The 18,113-nt window shown below is 46.0% G+C and overlaps 1 long non-coding RNA gene across 1 annotated transcript; it reads left to right on the forward strand.

Moving 5' to 3' along the window:
• The first annotated feature begins 2,295 nt into the window (after positions 1 to 2,295).
• Positions 2,296 to 3,466, forward strand: LOC123074772 (uncharacterized). Its single transcript, XR_006436049.1, has 3 exons — positions 2,296 to 2,435; positions 2,530 to 2,722; positions 3,399 to 3,466. It is a non-coding gene; the product is annotated as an uncharacterized lncRNA (long non-coding RNA).
• The last annotated feature ends 14,647 nt before the right edge of the window (positions 3,467 to 18,113 follow it).

Below are 18,113 nucleotides of genomic sequence, written 5' to 3' on the forward strand. Positions count from 1 at the left end.
TTCGGCCATCCCCGGCAAGGATCTTGCCGGGGGTCTTTGTCCGTCCCCGGCAAGGATCTTGCTGGGGGTCTTCATCTTCTGGTTCTTCTCTTTAGACTTGCAGGCCTTTGGTTTCCACAAAGATCTGCATGCCACCACGCAGGCGCCCCCGAGTCTTGGTCTTGACGTTGTCGATGGTGTCAGAACTCTCATGCTCAAGGGTGGCGGCCTCGCTGGTGTTGGGCAAGTCGCCCCGGCAAGGCTCTTGCCGGGGCTATGTACGCCACCCCGGCAAGGGTGTTGCTGGGGGAAACCCATCTTGCCTCTTTGCTCTTCATGCTTTCTGGCTTGAGTGCTACCTTGGTAGTCTTGTTCCTTTCCTTTCTCTGCCCGCCAAGCATGGTCGCAGGTGCGGCTACAACTGCCCGTGCACAAGTAAAGGGGTACAGAAAGGCCCCTACTTTCTTACACCCACACCACATATCCCATTGATACTATGACCTAGGATCACTTTAAGCAGGCCTTCCGCAATGCACATGTCTCAGCTGGAGCCGTGAGCTTGAAGAAGCGTGAGTTTCACAACTCATGCCAGGGAAATCGTACAGTGGCTCAGTACGTGGACGAGTTCAGCATGTTGGCCAGGTATGCTCTCGGAGATGTGGCCGATGATGCAACAAAGCAGGAGAAGTTGTTGGAGGGACTCAATGATGATCTGAGTTTCTAGTTGACTGTTGCTACCTTCAACAATTGCCAGGAGCTGGTAGACAATGCCCTCATTCTGGAGGGAAAGCAATAGCAGATGGAGAACCGCAAGAGGAAGCACGGACATGACAAGTACAACTCTGGAGCTCAACAGAAGCCTCATACTTCATCATCTTCTTCTGGATACAATAATTCTGCAAGGGACGAGCATAATGGTCCCAACCACCATAACCACACTGGCCATCATCACTATGGAAATGGACATAACAATATTGGGGGGAATACTAGTCACTCATCCAACCATTCGACACCCATGAAGGACATGAGGCGGATGAGATGCTTCAATTGCGAGGAGCCAGGACATTTTGCCACAGATTGCCCGGAGCCAAGAAATGAGAATAGAAAATCTGGAGAGAAGAAGCCCAACCCCTTCAACAGAGTCCATGTGAACCACACAAGAGTGGGAAGAGCGTATAACAGCTCAGTCTTTGGTGAGATTCCCAATATTACGATCATTCTTCGGTTTTGGTGCATGATTTTCGTTCGTATCAAGGGAGTACGGTATCAAGCATGGTGCAAGCATGATATTTTGCATATGGACCTTTTTTTGAGTACCCAACCCTAACCTACTGCTAGCCAACTCAAATCTCGAGGACGAGATTCATCTTAAGGGGGGTAGGTTTGTAACATTTCAATTTTCAATTTGGATGTTAATAATTAGATCATTCATATGCATCCATGATTTATGCATTTTTGCCCCATTGTTTTTCATTTGAATATGATCCAAGGGACTTTGAGCAACTCAAGGACCACAAGAGAGAGTTGAACTTTCCCTAAATTCCACTTTTGAATTTTTAAATTTGGAATTTGGATCAAATTTGGTTTCATCAAAATTTACTTCTATTATTTCAAAAATAAAATAAAGAGAGAAGGTAAAAGGACTTCTTCAAAAACAGAAAGGAAATATTGGAAATTTAATTTGAAATCAAAATATATTTTTTGGGTTTGATTTGCAAATTATTTTAATGCAAATTTTATTAGCATAGCAAAAATGTTTATATTTTTTAAACTTTGCATATTAGGCCGGATAAAAGTTCATAAGGTCATATATAGGACCATATTACTATGTGAATTTTTCTGGGATTTTTAGGCTTATTTTTATTTGTATTTTCAATGTTTTAAAGCTTCTTGAAAAAACAAAAAAACGATTTTGTAAAAAAACAAAAAAATTAAGCCGCGCCCGCCCAGCCCCAGCCACCAGGCGAGGCCACGGCGAGCCAGCCGCCAGCCAGCGATGCCAGCGAGGCCGTGCGCCACACGTAAAAAAAGAGAGATCTAGCGTCTGCTGCCTCTCCATGCATGCTCGCCCCATCGCCCGGTCGCTCATCCGTTCTCACCCTCTCCACGCCCTATCTTCCTCTCTCACACCTGGCGCTGGACTCCACCTCTTTCTTCTTCCCCACGAACAGAAACAGAGAAACCTACGTGTACACGCACCGCCGTCGCTCCGTGCCTGATCTTCGTGGAAAACCTATCCCGAGTCAACCCCACGCCCAAGCAAGTTGTCCTATAAATAGCCCACACGCTCCTTGACCGATTCCCCTCGAAACCCCTCGCCAAGTCCACCTCTATAACACGTACTCGTCGTTCCAATCTAACCATTGTAATGATTCCCTGCTCTAATTAGACGTTAAAAATAGATAAGTGCCAATCTGTCCACAGAAGCTCCAGTTCATCGCCGGATTCCGACGCCGGTGAGCCATCCCGAGACTTCTCCTTTGATATCTCGACTTCTCTAGATCCCTACAACCATTTTGACATGGTCTTGCTTTGCCTCTCCATCTACAGAAGCCGTGCGAAACTCGTTGTCTTTACGCGAGCACCCGGAGCACTGGGCTTCGTCACCTCGTTCCGTCTATGTTCATCGTTGCCGACCATCTCCGACTCTACCACCGGACGAGCCAAACTCCTCTACAACCCGTAGACTCCTCCACCGCCACCCCCACCGGACCAGAGCCGCCCCAACACCTCGTTCTTCTCTGTAAGTCATCGAGCACATCATCGTTCAGTTAAAAAAATGGTTTAGCAGATTGGTTTTTATTAGATCGGTTTAGTAGACCGTTTTGTTTTCATTAGATCGGTTTAGTTACAGTTTTTCTAGCGGTTTAGTACGGTTCAGATCCAACCAGCCCATGAGTTATATTCTATAAAAAAACGCACATGTACATTTTGTTAAGTTTCGCCCGAGCGTTTGATAGTTTCAAATCGCCCATCCCCTTTAGGCCCAATAGCTCCCCTACGTTTTTTTTCTTCAGATTCTATACCAATTTTGCTTTTAGCGTATCTTTTAATCTATAGATCCGATTTAGTTGGCTCTTTTTCCTACGGTTTCATAAAAATCCCCTCTATCCAGAGAACCAAACGAAAAATATTTTTGAAAGTTTTAAATTTCTAATTCAATCAGATCTGAATTCAAACTTCGATAGGCCATAACTTGAGTTTCGTAACTCCGTTTTAGTTGATTCTTTTTGCAAATAGAAGCTTGGGACATGTACTTTCTGCTAAGACCAAAACCATATAATTTTAATACAGTAAAAATTACGTTCTGTACAGAAACTTAATTTGGTTCTTTCGGAGTTTTTCACAAGTGTTTTCATCGTTTCTTTTTGGGACCTTTCAGTGTTATGCTTATGTATGTTATTGCTTGCTCATGCTAGATTGTCCGGAGTGCCAAGAGTAGAATTGTCAGGACTTTGAGTGCGGAGTACTTCATCAAATTTAACAGGCAAGTCACACTTTGATCATACCCATCCTATGTTTCTATTATGCATGTAGTGCCGTCTATCAACACAGTAGTATGCATGTGTAGGACTACTATGTTAAACCCAGATAGAATAGCCATATGTTTAGCCTGATCCTGATAGTCTTTGCCGCCACATTGGGAATAATTATAGTGTAGGTATTGCTTAGACATGCTATGGTATACGTGGATTGGGTACCGTCTGATTCATGAAAGTTGCGACAGAACTTAAGAAATGACTACATTAACAACTTACATATATTGTATTTCCTCGGAGGCTCTGCAATACCAATCAATCAATCATCTGGGCGGAAAGGTTTGTCGGGACCAGTCGACAAGTATGTATCCTCCGAGAGGCTCTGGATTACTCAGGAAAAGGTGGGGAATGCCGACCAAGTTCAAAAAGGTTGGACATGTTTCATATCAAGAGCTTCCGTGCGCAGCCACAAGCCATTATGGGCTCTGGCTTGGTTAACCCTAGTTGTGATTCTGGCCGGACGGTGCTATGAGATGTAGAAGAACAGTAGGATTGGATGGGAACCGACAGTGACCTAGAGGAACTCTTCGGAAGACCATGCTTCGTTCATCCCGTCCTGAAACACCAGGAAGTGCGAGGACATGAAGGGATGGATCGATTCTTGTGGGGAAAAGTGCACAAACCTCTGAAGAGTGTACAAACTAATCATGATTAGCCATGTCCCCAGTTACGGATAATTTTCAGCAACTGGACTTGGAGCCTCTGGAAGATCAACTCATGCCAAATAATTATTGTGATGTGGGTTTAATTAAACCATGATCCCCGGGGGCTCTCATGGAAATAACAATTTGGGAACCTATGATCCTCGGAGGCTCTCATAGGTGGGTTAAATTGGAGGCGGTCCAATTTAACAATAGGTTAATTAAAATGAAAAGAAATAAAATTTGGCTAGTGAGTAGAAGTAAGACAAAATTGGCTTTATGCAAAATAAACCTTAGAGTTTTCCACTTGATATATCCTTGCATGTAGATGATAGGTCTGTTTTCATACTTTGGGTGTGACTTGCCAATACATTCAATGTAATGACCCTTTGTGGCTGCAATGTTTCATGTTGCAGAGTTTGCCGACGAGGATTAAGGTGCGATAGGTCGTTGTTCTGCACTTAGTTTTGCCATGGAGTTGATGGACTCATTTACCTTCGAAGCTTCCGCAGTTATTTTATTTAGATGACCTTCAACCATATTATTGTAATAAATACTCTTTTGAGGATCTCGATGTAATAAAGTGTTCAATTGAACTCTGTTATAATTCCTCGAGTACTGTGTGTGTCAGCATACCGATTCAGGGATGACACAGAAGCACAGGGACTCCGGTCCATTGGGATCGGGTCGCTACAGCACGGTACGGAAGAGCTAGCAAATTGCGGAAAGGTGAGAGTGCGTATAATCCATGGACTCACATTAGTCATAAAGAACTCACATACCTATTGCAAAAGTTTATTAGCCATCAAAACAAAGTACTAATACGCATGCTCCTAGGGGGATAGATTGGTAGGAAAAGACCATTATTCGTCCCCGAACACCACTCATAAGGAAGACAATAAAAAAAATCATGCTCCGACTTCATCACATAACGGTTCACTGTACGTGCATGCTTCGGGAATCACAAACTTTAACACAAGTATTTCTACCAATCCACAATTACTCACTAGCATGACTCTAGTATCACCATTTCTATATCGCAAAATTATTGCAAGGAATCAAACATATCATATTCAGTGATCTACAAGTTTTATGTAGGATTTAATGACTAACCATGTGAATGACCAATTCCTGTCAACTCTCTAAATAGATATATGTGAAGCATGAGAGTTTAATTCTTTCTACAAAATATATGCCCACACTCTAAAAAATATAAGTGAAGCAAAAGAGCATTCTACAAATGGCGGTTTTTTATGTGTGTAGAGAAACAGGCAATCCAAACTTCAAATGATATAAGTGAAGCACATGAAGCGTTCTATAAAGCCATACTCAAAAGATATAAGTGAAGTGCAGAGAGCATTCTATAAATAAACCAAGGACTATCTCATACCAGTATGGTGCATTATTAAAAGAAAAATAAAAAGCACACGATGCTCCAAGAATTTACGCATATCATGTGACGAATAAAAATATAGCTCCAAGTAAAATTTCCGATGGTCGTTTGAAGAAAGAGGGGATGCCTTCCGGGGCATCCCCAAGCTTAGTTGCTTGGGAGTCCTTGAATATTACCTTGGGGTTCCTCGGGCATCCCCAAGCTTAGGGTCTTGCCACTTCTTATTCCTTCATCCATCGTTATCTCACCCAAAACATGAAACTTCAATCACACAAAACTTAACAAAACCCTCGTGAGATCCGTTAGTATATTAAAGCAAATCACCACTTTAAGTACTATTGAAAACTCATTCATATTTTATTTTTCATTATAGCTACTGTACTCTAACTTCACCACGGCTTAAGTCACTGATATAATTCATAGATTCATCAAAACACGCAAAACAATGCATCAAAAACATAATCTCTCAAAAACATAACAGTCTGTAGCAATCTAAACATCTACCATACTTCTGTAACTCCAAAAATTCTAAAACATTAGGAAAAAATAAAATTTTTGCATATAAGTAGTGTGTAAAAATTTCAGAAACTTTTGACGTTCCAGTAAAAAATGTAAATTCACGCACTACAGCCAAGGTTTTTGTTTTTGCATTGCACACACCAAACAAGCAATCTAAGCATCCTAAAGGAAAATCTTGGCACATTATTTTTATAAGATAATGGATTTACACAAGGGGACAATTATTTTTGTTGAAAATTTTCTGTAATTCAAGATTTGCAAAGTTTCCATGGGCATGAACAAAGTTCAAGGAGCTCCCCCACTTCAACGGTGCTCGTCTTTCTTACTTTCACTTTTCTTTTTGAAAAGTTTTAGGTTACCCTCTATATTTTTTTGTTTTTAAACTTTATTAAAGCACAAAACAGAAATAAATGACCCTCTAAAACTTCTGGGTTGTCTCCCTAGCAGTGCTTTCTTCATAGCCATTAAGCTAGGCATAAAGTGCTCAAGTAATGGATCCACCCGGATCCCACGGTATATCAAAGACAATTTTAATTAGCAATGATTTGTAATTTAGTAGTGAGCACAAAGTAACATATATCATGCAATGACGAAGTCTAACTCTCTTCCTATGCATCGGCATGTCATAAAAAAACAATTCATGCACACATAGTAAAGGCCGATACATAGCACAAACAGTTTCTTGCAATTTTATTGTGTTGGGAACATAGAGAGGTGGAGATGTAATTCCTCTCTCATAATAATTGCAAGTAGGAGCAGCAAGCACATGCATATTATATTCATCAAAATCATCATGTGTAGTAGTAAAACGTAACCCATCAATGTAATCCTTAATAAGCGCAAACTTCTCTAATGTAGTGTAGTTTGGAGAATTCAAAAAGATAATAGGACTATCATGTGTGGGTGTAATAGCAACAATTTCATTACTAACATAAGGAACTATAGCAAGTTCATCTCCATAAGCATAATTCATATTGGCATCTTGGCTACAAGCATAGCAAGCATCAATTTCATCAAAAAGAGATATTTCAAACGAATCCAAGGGATCATAGCATTCATCACTACAAAAAAGACATATCCGTGACATTTTGGGCCGAACGAATTTTTTTCTATCATACTTATGACACTTCTATGACGATAATTGTGACAAAACTCGGTATCATCATATATGTGGTGGGCTCCTACTATGACAAAAAATCATGACAGAAAATGGGCTTTTCGTCCTGGGCAGGCCCGAGACGCAGCTGCATGACATTCTTTGGGCCGTCCATGACAGAAAAAACCGTGGTAGAAGCGAGGGCGAGGAAAATATCGGGGTGTTCCCAGTTACGGTGGGTGGTCGGGGCCGAGCGATCCGCGTTTCTCTCGTACACGCGCACGCGTGGGTGCGAAGCGTTGGGCTCTAACTGAACCCGAGCGAGGCATTGGGCTCTAACTGAACCCGAGTGATTGCACTGCAGGCTACGCGTTACTGAACCCGAGCTATCGATCGATGGCTGTTAACTGAACCCGATCGAGCGATTCCTTCGCTACTGCTGCTAACTGAAGCCGATCGATGCTGCCTCTGAATGAACAGTGAGCGCTGCTGGGGGGTTTGGATGAATAGTTCCCGGTGGGGGTGGATGAACAGGACCCCGTGGTGTTGCCTCTGGCTGAACAGGACCCCGATCGACCGAGCCAGTTGGGGCTGGATGAACAGGACCCCGTGGAGGGCTGGATGAACAGGACCACCCCGTGGAGGGCTGGATGAATAGTAGCCCGTGGAGGGGTGGTTGAACAGGAGCCCGTGGAGAGGGCTGGTTGAACAGTAGCCGGTGGAGTAGCGCGCGGTGGAGGCTGGATGAATAGGAGCCCGTGGATGAACAGTCACAGGTGGAGGCTGGAGGAGGTCGACGGTGGATGAACAGTAGCCCGTGGAGGCTGGAGGGGGTCGACGGTGGAGATGAACAACATCCCGTGAAGTCCCGTTTTGCGGTACGCCACACCCCTCCCGATGAACAGGACCCCCGTTTCGATCGTAGCGCTCCAACACAAGTCTGTTTCCTCCGTTTTGCGGTACGCCACACCCCCCGATCAACAGGACCCCCGTTTCGACTGTAGGAGGTCCGTTTCCTCCGTTTTGCGGTACGCCAGACCCCTCCCGATGAACAGGATCCCGTTTCGACCGTGGCCGGTCGAACACAAGGCCGTTTCCTCCATTGTGCAGTACGCCAGGCCTCGTTTCCATCGGCTGTTCCGTCCAAGCCGGTTGGCTCCCACACGTTCCGTTGGCTCCCGATGAACACGACGCATTCTGTTGCCTCCCCATGAACACGAGACACCGCAGTTTCTCCGTTCTGACCCAGCCATGTACACGAGCCCTGGCCGTACGTATGGCGAGTAGGCGTTCGAGACCCCGCCCGTATGTACGTACGTGCCCATATTTTCTTTCTTGCACATTGGCCGCTGTATGTACGTGTACATGCTACATGCACGCGTCTACTACGATACGTGCGCGCTCTACATCGACCAGTATGTACGTACACGTTCGCGACCAGAATGACAATGCTACGTACGCTTCGACCGGGTGGGTCCCGACTGTCAGGCACTTCCTTGCGTGCGAAGATATAGCTGGTGGGTCCCAGCAGTCAGGGGGGCGAATCGTTTTTTTTGGGCCGGGCGCACTTCCTTGCGTGCGAAGATGTAGCTTGTGGGTCCCAGCCATCAGGGGGAAACGTTTTTTTTCGTGAAATACGGTGGCCTATCTGGTGGGCCCCTGCTGTCAGGTGCAGGAATAATTATTTTGCGCGTAATAAGGGGGCACTTCCTTGCGGCCGCCGTGGACCCAGCTGTCAGTCTCTCCACGTACAGTACTCTTCCGATGGAAGTCGTTCCTTGACAATGTTGACCATGCCGCGCCGAGAGCACCAGGGCGGTGGACGACGGCGAGGCCTAGGAAGGGGACGACGCGAAGCCGGGGAAGACGCGACAGTGGAAGCCCGCGCAGAGAGGAGTACGAGGGTTCACTGGTTCGGCTGCAGTGTGAGACTGCCATCACCGCAGGGCCTGGCCAGCGGTGGGAATAGTAGGGGCGGTGAGGCCTCTGCGGCAGCATAGCCAGCCACGGGAGGTAGGAGCATGCAGCACAACCGGCGCTGCTTTAGGCGGCTGGAGCAAGAAGACCAGAGGTTGAAGAAGCACTACGGCCGTTGGATGGACATCGTAGGGTCACTGGAGCTAGAATCGTTCATATTGACTAAGTTGACAAAGCACTCCGTCCCCGTCAACTTAGTAGGCCCACAAGTCAGCCTCTCACCAAGGTGGGTCCCAACTAGCAAGGGGAGTATTCATTTTTGTGTGTGTAATAAGGAGGCACTTCCAGTGGGTCCGAGCTGACAGTGGGGGGAACGTTTTTTTCGTGAAATACGCTGGCCCGTCCGGTGGGTCCCAGCAGTCAGGGGAAACGTTTTTTTCACCAAATACGATGGCCCGTCCGGTGGGTCCCTGCTGTCAGGTGGAGGAATAGTTATTTTCCGCGTAATAAGGAGGCACTTCCTTGCGGCTGCCGTGGACCCAGCAGTCAGCCTCTCCACGTACAGTACTCTTCCGATGGAAGTCGTTCCTTGACCACGTTGACCACGCCGCGCCGAGAGCACCAGGGCGGTGGATGACGGCGAGGCCTAGGAAGGGGACAACGCGGAGCCGTGGAAGACGCGGCAGTGGATGCCCACACGAAGAGGAGTACGAGGGTTCACTGGTTCGGCTGCGGTGTGAGGCTGCCGTCGCCGCAGAATAACAGGGGGTGTGGGTGAGTAGAGGGATTCCCTGGCCAGCGGTGGGAGTAGTAGGGGGCGGTGAGGCCTGCGCGGCAGCACAGCCGGCCACGGGAGGCGGGAGCAGGCGGTCCCGCCGGCGCTGGATTTGGCAGCTGGAGCAAGAAGATCGGAGATTGAAGAAACACGACGGCCGTTGGATTGACATCCAACGGTTACGTCTGCTTGAATCGTTTGTTGACGTATATAATAACTAAAAAAATCTTGCATACGCGTCAACTTAATAGGCACACAAGTCGGACCATTCCCTCTTTTTTTAATAATTTATATATAGCTCATTGCGACTTCTTATGCAATTTATTGCAGTCCGTTTTTTTGGTTGGCCAGGGCCAATTTCGCATATTTCTGTGGGTTCCAAACTATTTTTAATACCGAAATGTCGAGCCAGATTTAAAGTACTTTGAAGATATATTTAAATTAGGTTAATGCCCAGTGAAATAGGAATCTGAAAATGTGAAAAAATTCAGAAATTATAAAGTAATTGCCAATTTGTCATCTGTTTTTATATTTACAACCCATTTCATATTACTTTCAAGATTTGCAGGCGTCTTGAAAGAGTTGCAGCCCATCAGGGCGTAGAAAAATAAGTAGGCCTGGATTGGGTATTCTTCAGAAAAAATAAACTGGGCTCATTTTCACAAAGAAAAAATAGCTGGGCTGGTCACATGGTGAACATAAAATATAAGCCTGGGCTAGACGGGCCACAGCCCAGTTCAAACCCTGCTCCGTCTCAACAATAACAAAAAAATACTGCTCGAGCAGCTACGTCCCAGGTGTCAGCCGATCTTGTGTTGTTCTCTTGTCTATTGACTATATACGCTCACAATGTCGTGGGTCCCAGATGTCAGGAAAACACTAGGAGGAAGCATTTTATTTTTCCATACGCTGACATGGTGGGCCCCTACTGTCATCCTCTCCACGTACTTCTGCCGATTCCTGTTGTTTGTTGACCATGTTGACAACGCGAGAGGGCGGCGCCGCGGCGAGCGCACCAAAGCGCGCGGAGGACGACGGCGAGGCCTCGGACGTCGGCGTTAACGATTTAGGAGACGGTGGGGCGGCGATGCGTGCGCTGAGGCGCAGCCAGCCGTGGGAGGCGGAAGCAGGCGGCCCCGCCGGCGCTGGTTTGGTTTTGGCGGCTGGAGGAAGACAGGACTGAAGAAACACGACAGACTGTAAAAGCAGCAGGAGTACTTAACAACCTTAACTGAAACCAGCAGGGGCACTTAACAACCATAGCTGAAAGCAGTATGAGTACTTATACAGGTTCAACCGTACAAAGCACGCCTCGAACAGTGCTACTTTGCCTACAGTTAACCAAGGGTGAGGCCGCCAAGCCCCAGGACAAGGCCCAGGCGCCACCCCGCGCATCCACAACCTTCTGAAAGCGGCTTCATCTCGCAATGTGGTCAATAAACAGGATATTCGCTTTAGAGCCATGGAAAAGCAGGAACATAATCTTCTGTCCTATTCTCCAAGATGGACGGGCCTTCATTATTTGAGACCACCCATGAATAAGTATCTTTTCACCTCCAAGGGGAATGGAGTAGGTCGACATAAACATCATGTTGTGACCAAGCGCAAGTCTGACCCGACCATGGTCAGGCATCTGTATAGGAACAATAGAACTGGGCAGTTTCTGTTTCAAGAAGATCACAGCTGTAAAACTGTGTATAAGCAATAGTTTATGAACAACATATATAACAGAAAACAGCTCGTACCATAAGTTTCTCGACACAGTTGGACCTGTTCAACGAGTGCAGCAGTGGCACACATATCCCACGTGGCCTTCCACCATTGAAACGCCCCACAAGGACCTCAAGACGATCAATAAAGTGTAGGAACTTGTGGATGTCGTCCCAGTCAACTTCAGTGCCATCAGTAACAGCCGAGTTGTTACAGAATAACAAACGAGCAGCCTGCTTAACTCTGAAAAAACCTACACGTGCCACCAATTATAAGAAAATATTAGTTAGAAGTAGCATCTTCGTGAGAGATTCGTTGCTACTTCTAAAGTTAAATTGTGATTAGTTAGACAGAATAGGTGGATTAAGAAGTAATCGAGGCAACAAGCAAGAACCAGATACAAAACTAACATGGATGAACAATTGGAACGACGTCGGGGTGGAAGATCGCAGTGAAGATGAGACCAGGTTCTGCTATTTCCATCAACATTCGTGCGCCAACTTTCAGTCCGTAACACTTGAGAAAGTTTATCCAAGTTCGGCCATAAAAAAGCAGCGATCTTCTTGGTTCATGAACCCAACTCGGAACTTATATCCATGGCTTGTCTTCACTGTGACCATTAAACTGGTGTATTCAGTTATGGCAAGGCCGAGCATCTTGAGTACATGTGTTCTGGCAGAGCAAATAATGCACTGCAGGAAAAATAATATGAGAACACAATGTATTCCCTATCCAAATCTAGAAATAACTTCCTCCTTCACGTCAGTGTTGACCATCGTACTGGTAGTACCTTTTATCCAAATATAGCAATCCAAATTTCCAAATTAGTCGACAGCATGTTCAAAAAAACCCCACCCTCCCGGATAGAAAAGAGGATTCTAGGAACATACTGTGCGCGTTTTAAAATCCTGTGTTAGGATGAGAAGGAACAAGTGTGGCGTCTCGCCGAGGGCGCAGAAACCTGTAGGGTCCTCGCACTTTGGGCACTGCAAATGAAACACACTAGATTCAGTAGGAAGAAAAATGCATCAACGGCGGCGGCTGCCATCCTAGGATTACCCGCGACCAAGGGACTTGGATTTATCGGGGATGGATGAAGAATTCGTACCTGGTTCTCCATGAGAAAACCCTATGCAATCGCCGAGAGGGGGTTTTCTCTGAACAAGCAGACGAGGGAGAAGGGGATTCAGGCCCAGTGAAATATTGCCGCTTCGTCCGTCCAGCTTACTGCTAAAGCTGGAAAGGGGGGGTTGTGATTTGACGGCTCATTGGGCATTACTGCGGCGCTACGACCGGGGTGTGTCTACCGTGCAGTTGTGCACTCTAATTTGTGCATATGGCACGTGGACCCCGTTGCCGGATGCCCCACATATCAGCGAAAGGAAGTAGAAAGACAGGAGTAACTAGTTACACATAAATATATTTTTGACAGAGAGATACTCCCTCTGTAAAGAAATATACAAATCTTTTATATCACAACTTTATACATAAGAAAAATCAAGGGGAATATATATAACATATATAATTATAAAAAACAGAGTTGTTTTTAACACAGTATAGACGAGTTGGTGATGATGGTGTGCCTGCCATCCTGCAATATAGGCCGTCCGATTTATATCTGACGGATAGGAAGGAAACTATGGCAATTTTGCAAAAAGGTACCCACACACCTCTCCACATTTGCAAATAAGGCCTTCCCTCGTTCATCCTTTTCTCTCACAAGATAAAATACTCATACAAATGCATCTTGATGTTACGTGCAACGCACGGGCATTATGGGGGTTCAGCTGAGAATATAATACTCAGACAGGCTCACGGTTCTGGACTTTGGGCCGCAGGCCCACCCTGCATGTTTGGGGGCCCATGTGTTCTACCTCAGCGCTTTTCATATTGCAAGCGATCGGTACGGCGCTGGTTTTAGATGCTGTCGCAAGGCGAATACACAAAATTGAATAAAGCACGACAGCTGTTGGAATGAAATCGAACGACAGTTCCTAACCAGCAATGAGAGTTGCAATTCTATCAACGATATACCATGTGATAAATAATACTGTCGTATTACTTATACACACAGGACACTTGTTTCACCATGCCAGATTATTACATCAAAATCTCTCGGAGGATAGATCAGTTCGGCAGTTGCGTGCTGCTACTGAAGAATTTCAAAGTTGATTTGGACCAGCTCTCCTTGCCGAGAAAGTTCGATTTTGAGATCATCCCCTACCGCAAGATATGATTTAGATTTGAACCTTGACCATCCTTTAGCATCAATCATCATGCGACCATCCTTTGTACTTACGGTATATTGAGCAGGTTCATTCACACCAAGGCTGCGCATGGTAAGAGAAACTTGGCCGCTGTCGCCCGGATTGTTGAACGACTCCCTCGTTGCTCTAGGAATTCTCTGTTTGCAAACAAGAAGACATACCCAAACAGTTAGATCAACACAGTGAATCATGCGAAACAACATGGAAAGAAAAAAGAACGAAACACTTGGGCGGCCAATGCTTACCAAGAAGGTGGACATGTCGGTTTTTGTAAGGACTTTGGTATATGAAGTGCGAACTGCAGCCCAGTCTGTTGCCGGTGCAACTGCTCGTTCGGTTGCCGCTGCACGGGCCGGAGCAGATGCAAGTGCAAGTGTTGGTGCAGGTGCCGAAGCCGCTGCTGCTGCCGGAGATGGTGCTCCTTGTAGAGCTGGTGCCGGTGTCGGAGCAGGTGCCGGTGTCGATGCCCGATCCTCCGGTAGATCAGCCTGATCCGCTGACGCGGTCGGTGCCCAATCCTCAGCTGGATCAGACTGAGCTGCTGCCGCTGTCAGTGCTAGAGCAACTGCCGGTGCTCGATCCGTTGCTGAAGGTGGTACCGATGTGCGAGACAGCGGCGATCGTGTCTGGTCTGCTATGATCAGCTTTCTAACTTGACTAGGCTTCGTGACCGTGATCCAGTTTTTTTCTTCATTTCTTTTAAACGCGAGAAGGACTAATTGTGGCGTTTTTGTTAAACCAAACTGCAGTTCATCATAGGGATTCAGCTTGTACTCAGACAACAGACTGATCCAATTTTTTCCAGTAATATAAGTGATGGACAGTGCCTTCGTTACTGACACGACATAAGAAGTGAAACCTGCAAAAATAGCCATCGTAGAGCAAACCAAACGGTTTATTCTGTGATGAATGTCACATGGCAAAACCTGCATCGTAAAATTGCAGGAAAAGAAAGAAAACATGACATTAAATCAATAAGATTTAGACAGTAAATCAATAAGATTTACTTGATGTGACACGAGTGAATCCTTACCAGGAAATCACTATGTTGAAGTACTAAACAGAAGATTGATCGTCCAACTACGGGTGGCATGCAGGGGCCCCGCCTACTCCCACAAGCAGGACAGTCCAAAGGTCGTGACAAATCGTATGGACCGAACATCCATGGGACTGGAAATCCTGGTGGGTGCGATAAACCCTGCAATGCATACAGATATTGGAGTGTAACCATAATTGATAAACCGTCCTCACAAAAAAGATGATCTGGATACTTCAAAATATACAGACTGAATTGAGTGGACAGACATTAACATAGACCGTTCTCAGGACTGACCACACACCAAAAGCGGCAGTACTAATAAACAATACAGGGTTCACAAACACAAATCAAGTACTGAACAATAGTACTTACTACAGACAAGCAAAGTTGCACTAATTAAACTCTGCAGACTATTTCTTGCCACCGACCTACGGGATGAACCCCGCATAACTGACTAGGCCATGGACTTCGTGAGAGATGTCTACATGCACCATCACCATCTCGTCAACCTTGGAGAACCTAACAGAGTGGTCTTTCCACTCATAAACATGATGATGAAGACAGGCCGCATCAGATTTGTTGGGAAGCTTTACAAGAACCACACCCTTCGTAATCGAAGGCACAACCAGGAAATTGTTGTGGTCAAGTACAGCCTCGAGAACACGCCTGACAACAATGCTACAGGAAAACACTAGTTCAGGACACGTGGCGACAAGGACACAGCAGCTGGATAGTTTAGCAGTAGAACTCATCCTCAGGTCTTCCAGTTCACACGGCATGACTTTGAGAACTTCATCTCCACCGCGGACCTGGTTCTAATTCAAACAGAAACCATATTTTATTACTACCTCCGTTCAGAAATATAAGATGATTTTCGATATTATACTCCATATATGACTACATATACGCACAGAAATGAGTGAACAAAGACACTAGAACATGTCTTCAAAGGCATGAGAGCAGAGGGATTACTTGCAATATCCATAACACAAGTTACTGAGGCAAATATACCCTCTTCAAAGGTAGCATTGATGTTCATAAAGTACTCCCTCCGTCCCAAAATTCTTGTCTTAGATTTGTCTAGATACGGATGTATCAAGTCACATTTTAGTATTAGATACATCCGTATCTAGACAAATCTAAGACAAGAAATTTGGGACAGAGGGAGTAGTTGAAAGTAATCTATAAGAAATCAGTGTCAACCTCTCGCATGTTTTGGTCAAAAGAGGAATTTAGAACCGTCATTTGGCACACAAAAATCACATGCAAGATCACCCAGAAAGTTGTACTACTAGTACTAGTACTGCGTGTTAGATGAAAAAACACGATCAAGATCGAGAAAAAGATCGTCAAGAAGAGATATTACCTGGACTTGCTTAATGAGGGATCCCGGAGAGGGGGGCTTGGACAGGGCGATGGCTTTGAGCTTGTCTGCGGTAGTCTCGGCGGGGTGCTTGCGCTTCTTCGTACCATGAGCCTCGACGGTTTTGGCCAGAGCCATAGACATCACTTCGGCCGGTGCTCCAGCGTCCATCAAGAAACTGTCAAATAGAAATAAAAGAAAAGAAACCATAATCACAAACCCAAAAGAAGAACAGAGAGGGAGTTATAGGATCAGTCTCGGGGTTGCAAGACCGGGCCTTGGCCAGAATCAACACCATTGATGCGCTCACCTTTCCTTCTTTGGGAGAGAAGAACAATGGCAGAAGCAGGTCGGGGTTTTCTTGAAGAAATGAGGAACAAGATGAGGGAGAAGCGAGTTGGGTAGAGAGGAAGCTGAGAGAGAAGAGTGAAATGATGGTTGCTTCGTCCGTCCAACTTACTGCTGGGAAGGAGGGGGTTTTGTGATTTGACGGCTCATTGGGCATTACTGCTGCGCTTCGATCGGGATAGTCTACCGTCACTCTACTACGGAGTAATTTAGTGCATGGCTGGTGGACCCCGATGCTGGCTTTCCCACACGTCGGCGAAAGTGAGTAATTTAGTGCATGGCTGGAGGAGGATCCGCACGGTAGAGCGTGTCCACTATTTTTCTGAAGAAAAAAATGATTACAACAAGCGTTTCCACTCTTACGACGGAGGAGTGCGAAACACGGCAGCCACTTGAACATACACAGTGCTCCTACTACTAGGCATGTGCAGTGGTTCATACGTCAGTACTACATAATCTTGTTGCTAGTGTAGTATGATATGACAACAACAAATGATGTTGTGCGCATGTCAACTATATGAACGGTAATGTAGTAACATAGTACCGCTTTTTCGACTGTCCAGTCGAGAATGAATGGTGAGATCAATGTTACAAAACTAGGTCTATAGCGCACGGAGAGTACGATGCTACAGGACTCCACGAAACATGAACCATATGAAGCACAAATAGTGTTAGGCAGGGTGTATGAAGGGTGCACGGGATGGGAGCAAAAGTTCCCTTCTCGACCCACGTTTGGGTGTTTGGCAAAGTGCATGAAGGGTGCATGAGTCCACACTAGTAGGTTAACACAAATACACGAAGAGGAAACAACTATAATGAGATGAGAATGCAACCAAACACACCCACACGCTTTGTGCTACAGTGATTGATCTGCACCGTCTGAGTTTGATCCAACGGTCATGTTGCGCCGAGACATGGACATGCCCATGCAGAGGGCGCCTAAACACTACCGAAGTCCCTCGCTTCTCGAGGCGCATGACGTTGGTTATGCAGGGGCGAAACGGCTGAAGGGCAATGCAATCTATGGGAAGGCGGAGGGAGCCAGCCGAGGAGCGGGGAATCTTTTGGTTTTCACCATGGTAAAACACCAGTCGACGACTTCTCACATCAGGGAGCAGTGGGTTTTACAGGCGGAGTCATCGTGACTAATTGCTGCCGCGCCTGCTCCCGTCAATCAAAAAATTAAAAATCCTGCCGCGCCTGCACCAGTCAATCAAAAAATTAAAAATCCTGCCGCACCCAAACACCAGAGCAACGCCGCGGTGGATATTTAAATTTACCTGCCGGCAAGTAGATAAAAAAGGGGTGAAAAAACAAATGTGGCTTCAGCCTAGCTAATCGGTCGAACTAGCCCAACTAGCTAGCCACCGTGCTTCACTGTGTACTTGGCAGGAAAGGTGGTCTTTCGTGATTTGACGACTCATTTACTTGCTTCGGCGAAAACGCGCGGCAGGGCATCCCACTCCAGGAAGAATATATGGGTGCACCACCCGGGAGGACCCTGAAACCGCGCGGTAGGGTGTGCCA

The sequence above is a fragment of the Triticum aestivum genome, chromosome 3D, assembly GCF_018294505.1.
Source record: "Triticum aestivum cultivar Chinese Spring chromosome 3D, IWGSC CS RefSeq v2.1, whole genome shotgun sequence".
NCBI lineage: Eukaryota > Viridiplantae > Streptophyta > Magnoliopsida > Poales > Poaceae > Triticum > Triticum aestivum.